We start from the raw sequence: 7,972 nt of genomic DNA on the forward strand, positions 1-7,972 counted from the left end.
CCTGGGATAGTATTACAGGTAGGCCACACCCCTGGGGAAACTCTCCCTAGACTGACCGGCCGCTTAGGACGCAGTCATGTGATCCATCATGGGAACCACCACTCACAAGTGGAGTCCAGCCAAGTTGACACATCTTCAACTATCACACCATTTCTGAATTATCTTCAGTTATAGCATTATTAATGCTATTATTTGATAATTTCCACATTCTGTGGGATCACCTTTCTTTGGAATTGGTACAAATATCGATCTCTTCCATCAGTAGCTGTCATCCAAATTTCTTGACATAACCTAGTATGTGCTTCCAGTGTGACATCCGTTTGTTGAAACATCTCAATAGGTATTCTGTCAAATCCTGTAGCCTTGTTTTTGGCCAATTCTTTCAGTGCAGTTTTGACTTCTTCCTTCAATACCATTGGTTCTTGAACATATGCCACCTCCTGAAAAGGATGAAGATTGACCAGTTCTTTTTGGTACAGTGACACTGTGTATTTCTTCCACTTTCTTCTGATGCTTCCTGAATCATTTAATGTTTTGCCCGTAGAATCTTTCAATATTGCAACTCGAGGCTTAAATTTTTTCTTAAATTCTTTCAGCTTGAGAAATGCCAAGCATGTTCTTCCCTTTTGGTTGTCTAACTCCAGGTCTTTCATTATATTAATTGACTTTGTCTTTACAAGTTGCTCTTTGAAATCCTCTGTTCAACTCTTTTATCTTGTCATTTCTTCCATTTCCTTTAGCTATAGATCACCATAGAGTAAATAAAACAAACCAACAATATGCTGTGTATAGGAATAAATATTTTAATTATAAAACATCCATACAACTAGAAAGTGAAAGAATAGAAAAAGATATATTGCACAAACTCTATCATAAACCTACCATAAAAATGCCATATTGCAAATTATAGTACCAATAAAAGTATTATCTGAGATTAAGCAGGGTAGTTTATAATTATAAAAGCATCAATTCACTAAAAGGACTTAATAATGCTAAATGAGTGTACAAGTAATTACAGGACTTTAAAATAAATTAAGTAATAATTGACAGAAATAAAATCCCACAATTGTAATTGAAAACATTAGTACTCCTAACCCAATGACTTATAGTAGATAGATTAAAAATCACTGAGAATATAAAATAATCAGCTTGGCATAGTGCATAAGGCATTTGATTGCTAACAAGAAGGTTAGCATTTCAAACCTATTTGCCACTCTGCAGAAGGAAGACTGGGCAATCTACTTCAGTAAAGATTTACTGCCTCGGAAAACCAAAGGAGGTCACTATGAGTTGGAATCAACTCGATGGCAATAAGTTTGCTTTTTTTTTTAAAAAAAAAAGAACATATAAAAAAAATAACTGTACAAATTATGGCCTCTATAAATTCGCATGGTGGATTATAATATATATCACAATAAATTTTAAAACATTAACAATGTAAAATTTGCTTTCTTGGTAAGCTATGATTAAATTAGAAATTAATACCAAGAACCCAAACCAAACAACTTGTCTTTGAGTTGATTCCAACTCAGAGAAACCCTATGGGACAGAGTAGAACAACTTTACTGAAGCAGACCACATATCTTTTCTTCCATGGACACCTGGTGGATTTGAACTGCCAACCTTTCATTTAGCAGCTGAACACTTTAACCACTGCACTAACAGTTTCTTTATTATTCTGATAATACCTACAAAATCCCCAATGTAGTTGAAAATTAACCAAAATGCTTTAAAATAATTCATGCATCAAAGAAGAAATTACAAGGGATTTAAAAAAAAAATCAAAATCTTTGGTAGGCCCATAAGGCACTTTTAGAAGACAATGTTTACCTTGATACATTTGCATTAAAAAAAAAAAAAAAAAACCTACAAAACTAAAATTTAATAATTTAATAACTTAAGCTTCAACTTAAAAAGCTATCTAGATCAAATGAAATTAAACATGAATAATTAAAGGATATAATGAATAAAAAAATCAATAAGAAATAAAGATAATAGTTGATAGAAATCTGCCAAGACTTATAAGGAAAAATGTAAAAAGACAAAAGAATTGATATTTAAAATGAATAAGGAGACACAATTACAAATTCTACAATTCATAAATAAAAGAAATTTTATATAATACTTTATAATAGCAAATTTGACAACTTAAATAAAATAGATATATTGTTAAAAAATAACTTTATCAAAATTTTCACAAGATAATCACTTAAAATCCAGATAATCATGTAATATTACAGGCATTGAGTTTATAATGAAAAAGATCCATAGTTCCAAATTGTTTTCCTTTTAAAGAGATTCATCCAGAAAATAGTACTGGAGAGAGGCCTTATCAACTCATTTCTTTAGGCTAGACTAATTACAACAGGAAAATTTTTACAAATAATTGAAATTAAAAAAGAACTATAGATTGAATCCTCAAGAGCTTGGATGTAAAAATCCTGATAAGAATAAAAGCAATTTGAATCTGTTGTTTGTTGTTGTTATGTGAGTCATACCTGACTCATGGCAACCCCCCTTGGGTTTCTGAGGTCCTATCCCTCTGGAAGGAGTGGCTGGTGGGTTTGAACTGCCAGCCTTCTGGTTAGCACAATTCAAATCTACTAATATGTAAATAAATAGGATAATTTATCATGAATATATGACGGTTATCCCAAGAGTGTGAGGTTGGTCACATGTTTAAATGCTATTAAGAGCAAAAAAGATTAAAATCATTATTATCTCAGTAAGTTAAAAAGTATTTGAGAAATGTAACGTTCATTCATATTAAAGACTATCTCAGAAAACAAGGAATAAAAGACATTTGCTTTCTAATTCTGTTTTTGTGGCTGGGTGCCATCCAGTTAATTTTGACTCATAAAAACCCCATGTAACAATGCAGAACTGCCTCATTGAATTTTCTTGGCTGTATTCTTAATCTCCTTTCTCCTGTGCCACCACTAAATGTGTTCCAACTGCCAAATTTGGGCTAGCAGCCGAGTGCTTAGCTATTGCACTACCAGAGCTCCTTCTTGAATGTTATACTGAACACACTCACCGCTGTTGAGTCAGTTCCGACTCATAGAGACCCTTACTTGGGTTTCCCAGGCAGTATCTCTAATTAAGTAGATTGCCAGTCTGCTTTCCGAAGAGTGGCTGGTGGGTTTGAACCGCCAGCCTTGTGGTTAGCAGTCATATGCCTTAGGCACTACACCACCAGAGCTCCCAAAATGTAAAGTATATTAATTTAAAATACAAAAATAAAGCCAGTACAATAATTAACAGTGGGAAAATAAAATATTTTCTTCCTGGGATTAGGAATATTGCAAGAAGTTTTCATTTACCATATTAATTTAACATTGTGCTAGAAGTCACAGTGTGAATCACTAAACTAAAAAAAAAATACAGATTGAAAAGGAAGTAGCAAAACTGTCTTTTCTGAAGAACACATGAAAGTTTACATAGAAAATCTTCAGACACAAGAAATGAAATCTAAAAAAATACTCAAAAATACCATAAAACAATTCCTCAAAATAATATGAATTCTTCACATTTTCATGATATAAAAATAATTAAATCACTATATGGTACAATAAACAATTAAAAAAGGGATATATAAAATACTGTTGGCAGTGGTATCAAAAATCCTAAAATGGAATAATTTAATCAAATGAAAAGCAAGAACTGTACATTGAAAAATATAAACATAGCCAAGAGAAATTTTAAGATATAAGTACATATAAATATGCTAGATTCATCAAATTTAAATTCTGTATTATGAATATGCCAATTGTCTCCACATTTTCCTGTAGATTCAATGCAATATTAAATGACATGTTAGCAAGCTTTTATTAAAATCTGATACATCATTTTCAAAATTTATGTTGACCTAAAAAACATTAAAAAAATAAAAAATCCTGTTGGTGCTGAGTTGTTCACTACTCAGAGCCAGCCAGTAGGGCAGAGCATAACAACATAGGGTATCTAAGGCTGTAAATCTTTACTGAACCGGACTGCCTCATCTTTCTCCCATGGAGTGACTAGTCGGTTTAAACCACTGACTTTAAGTTCTGCTCTGTCCTGTAGGGTCACTATGAGACAAAATCAACTTGACAGCAAAGGGTAAAACCTGATATAATAGAATCATATGTACAGTGTAGCTATTGATTTAATTGTGCTCAAGTTTGTCTTACATTTATACATAGTTTTTTTTTTTTTTTTTAGAAAATGAAAACTAAATGAAATTGCTATCTTATAGAAGTCCATTAAGAGTGTATTTGAGGGGAAAATGTAGTTAATATTATATGGTAAACTGTTATTTTTTCATGAAAATAGAGCCATCTTTTGGGGAGGAAATATCTTGAAAGATTTTCTGGGTATGAAATCTGAGAATGTAATAATTGAGCTAGGAAACAAAACAGAAAGATCACTATTAATTGTTTTAATAAAGGAAGAGTGATATATTAGCTTCTGGGGTCAAAAGAGGAAAGAAGAATGAGAATCAGAAGCCAATAAAGACAACTATATCATACAAGTGAATTTGAAACTCATTGTTATTGAGTCCATTCCAAGTCACAGTGACCTTATAGGACAGAGGTGAACTGCCTCATAGGATTTGCAAGGCTGTAAACCATTATAGAACCAGACAAGTACATGTTCATGTCTATAACTCTTTACCTACTAATTTTCAAATGTCACTCTTGTAAAGTTGGGAATAAAGATGCCATTGTGTTGTTGTTGTCTATATTTGTACCCATTCCAAAGAAAAATGATCCCACAGAATGTGGAAATTATAAAACAATATCATTAATATTGCAGACAAGTAAGATCTTACTGAAGATAATTCAAAAATGGTTGCAGCAGTATATTGACAGAATTTCCAGAGTTGCAAGCTGGATTCAGAAGAGGACATGGAACAAGGGATATCATAGCTGCTGTCAGATGGATCTTGGCTCAAGGCAAAGAATACTAGAAAGATGTTTACTTGTGCTTTATTGACGATGCAAAGGCATTTGATTATTCATTGATTATGAATAATATTGAGAAGAATGGGAATTCCTGAACACTTGCTTGTACTCATGAGGAACCTGTACCTTGACCAGGAGGCTGTCTTTTGAACGGAACAAGGGGACACTGCATGGTTTAAAATCAGGAAGGGAGTGCGTCAAGGTTGTATCATTTCCCCATACTTACTCAATCTATATGCTGAGCAAATAATCCTAGAAGCTGGACTGTATGAAGAAAGGGTGGCATCAGGATTGGAGGAAGAATCATTAACAACCTGACATATGCTGATGATACAACTTTGCTTGCTGAAAGTGAGGATGACTTGAGACACTTACTGATGAAGACTGAGAACACAGTCTGCAGTATGGATTACATCTCAATATAAAGAAGACAAAAATCCTCACAACTGAACCAATAAGCAGTATCGCAATTAATGGAGAAAAGATTGAGGTTGCCAAAGAATTCATGTTGCTTGGTTCTACAGTTGATGCCAATGGAAGCAGCAGTCAGGACATTAGATGACATGTAGCACTGGGCAGGTCAGCTGCAAAGGAACTGTTTCAAGTGCTGAGGAGCAAGGATGTCTCTTTGAGGACTAAGGTGCGCCTGACACAGGCCATGATATTTCCAGTCACCTCGTATGCATGTAAGAGCTGGACAATGAATAAGGAAGACCGAAGATGAGTTGATGTTTTGAGTTGTGCTGGAGGTGAATGCTGAAGGTACCATGGACTGTCAAAAGAACTAACAGATCTGTCCTGGAGGAAGTGCAGCTGAGATGCTCCTTGGAAGAGAAGATGGCCAGACTTCATCTTACCTACTTTAGTTATGTTGTCAGAGGGGACCATTCCCTGGAGAAGAATGTCATGCTTAGTAAGGTGGAGGGTTGACGAAAGAGGAGAAGGCCTTGAACAATATGTATTGACATGGTGGCTGTGATAGTGGGCTCAAGATAGCAAACATCATGAAGCTGGCATGTGACCGGGTGGTGTTTTATTCTGCTGTGAATGGGGTCACTATGGCACCTAACAACAACAACATTGTACACTTTCTACTTGTATCAAAGTGAGGTGGAAATACAAAGTAGATGATTGTGAAATATCATTAAATCAAGTGTGTTTTAGGGAAATCAAATGCCTACAAGGATCAGATAGCCAAATTAAAACCATGAATCCAGCCAATTATAAGGCAATATAAAATATTGGATTATTTGATAAACAGAAAAATGTATACCACATTAAAGGGATATTAATACCTGACATTAAAACAAGGAACCAGCCCCAAAAAGTTGGTCTACTGACCATACTTGGCTCTACAGTCATTTGTTTATGATTCTGTCCCTTGAATTATACATAGTTATAATAAAATATAATTGCATATCAATTTTTAAATTTTAGTTTACACTTTGTAACTTGGAATTGAGTGTGATATAGTGTGATAGAATCATAAATCTAAGCAATGTATGTACTTCTTTTGAAAAAACAAACACAAAACATTTTCATCATTCACCAGTTCATAAAAAATAGCCATTACCATAGCATTTTAAAATATCAACATCATGCACAAAGAATGATAAATTATATTTCCTGTTAATTTGTAACTAAATTTGTGCTTGTGTATGAATATGCATTATTTTGGTAATGGTGTATAGGATTGTACAATGATCATCGTTACATCAGGGATGTAAATTTTATTATATACTCAAGAAACCAAAAAACCAAACATGCTGCTATTGAGTCAATTCTGACTCATACCAACCACCGTTAAATTTCCAAGGCTATATACATCTTTATGGAAGGGGATTGCCTCATTTGCTTTCCATTGAGCAGTTAGTGAATTTGAACCTCCAAACTTCTGGTTAGCATACACATGCCTTACTCACTATGGTACCAGAGCTCCTTATATACTCAAAATACACCAAATATTATTAATATTAGTAAATATTAATATTAATTATTTTTAATAACCATTTCCACTTACATTATGTTATTTACTATTTATTGATTGTGCATTTTAGTTTCTAAGCTTGTGAACTAGAATTGTCTTGCTCTTTAGAGAGTTTAATTTCAATTACCTGAATGATTGATCTACCAGAGAACATTTTCAGTCCACTCTGATGTTCAAAATATGTTTGAACTATCCTAGAATGTTAGTTATATTACTGAATAGTCCACTTCATATTTACCCCAGTCCCTTGGATCTAAAGTAAACTAGTTAAACAATAATGAGGTATCTTACGTCTTTGCTGTTGTTGTTAGGTGCTATGGGGTCAGCTCCAACTCATAACGACCCTATACACAACATAATGAAACACTGCACAGACCTAAGCTTATGTCTTAGTGCTCACAATTAAATATCCAGCATTTAAATCTTCATAATGTGATGCCAAGCATGTTTACAATTAATTAATTTAATTAATTTCCAGATATTGGTAATACTAAAGTGTGGAAAGCAAAACAAATCAATGGTAGGTAAATAATTCATTTAAGATCTGTCAGCACAACACTTTTCAATTTAAAGATCTGAGGACTCTCAATGAGGTGCACGAATATTTCTCAAATCAGTTCCATCAGCTAAGACAATAGAATGAGAAAAATAAATTTACAAGGGATTTTCCTTAGATAAATAATATTTTGTTTTGGTTCTTGGATGAACATTTACCCTTATACCAAGAAACAAAATATATGTGAGCTGCAAGAGAATGACTTTCCTTTTTTTTTTTTTTTTTCCTGTTACTTTTATTGTGGTGAAAATATAAGCAACAAGACATTTGCCAATACAACAACTTCCACATTTATAGCTCAGGGACATCGATGACACTTTTCATGTTGTGCCGCCATTATTGCTATCTTTTATGAAAATATTCCACCACTGATTAGCATACACCCAAAGCCCCCCAAACAAAATCTTCCTCTTTCCCCCTCCCTCCTATCCCTGATAATCACTAACGATTCTTTGGTATGTATATATATATATATATATATAT

This window comes from Orycteropus afer, unplaced genomic scaffold (assembly GCF_000298275.1).
Source record: "Orycteropus afer afer isolate SDZICR_OR568_19922 unplaced genomic scaffold, OryAfe1.0 scaffold00364, whole genome shotgun sequence".
NCBI lineage: Eukaryota > Metazoa > Chordata > Mammalia > Tubulidentata > Orycteropodidae > Orycteropus > Orycteropus afer.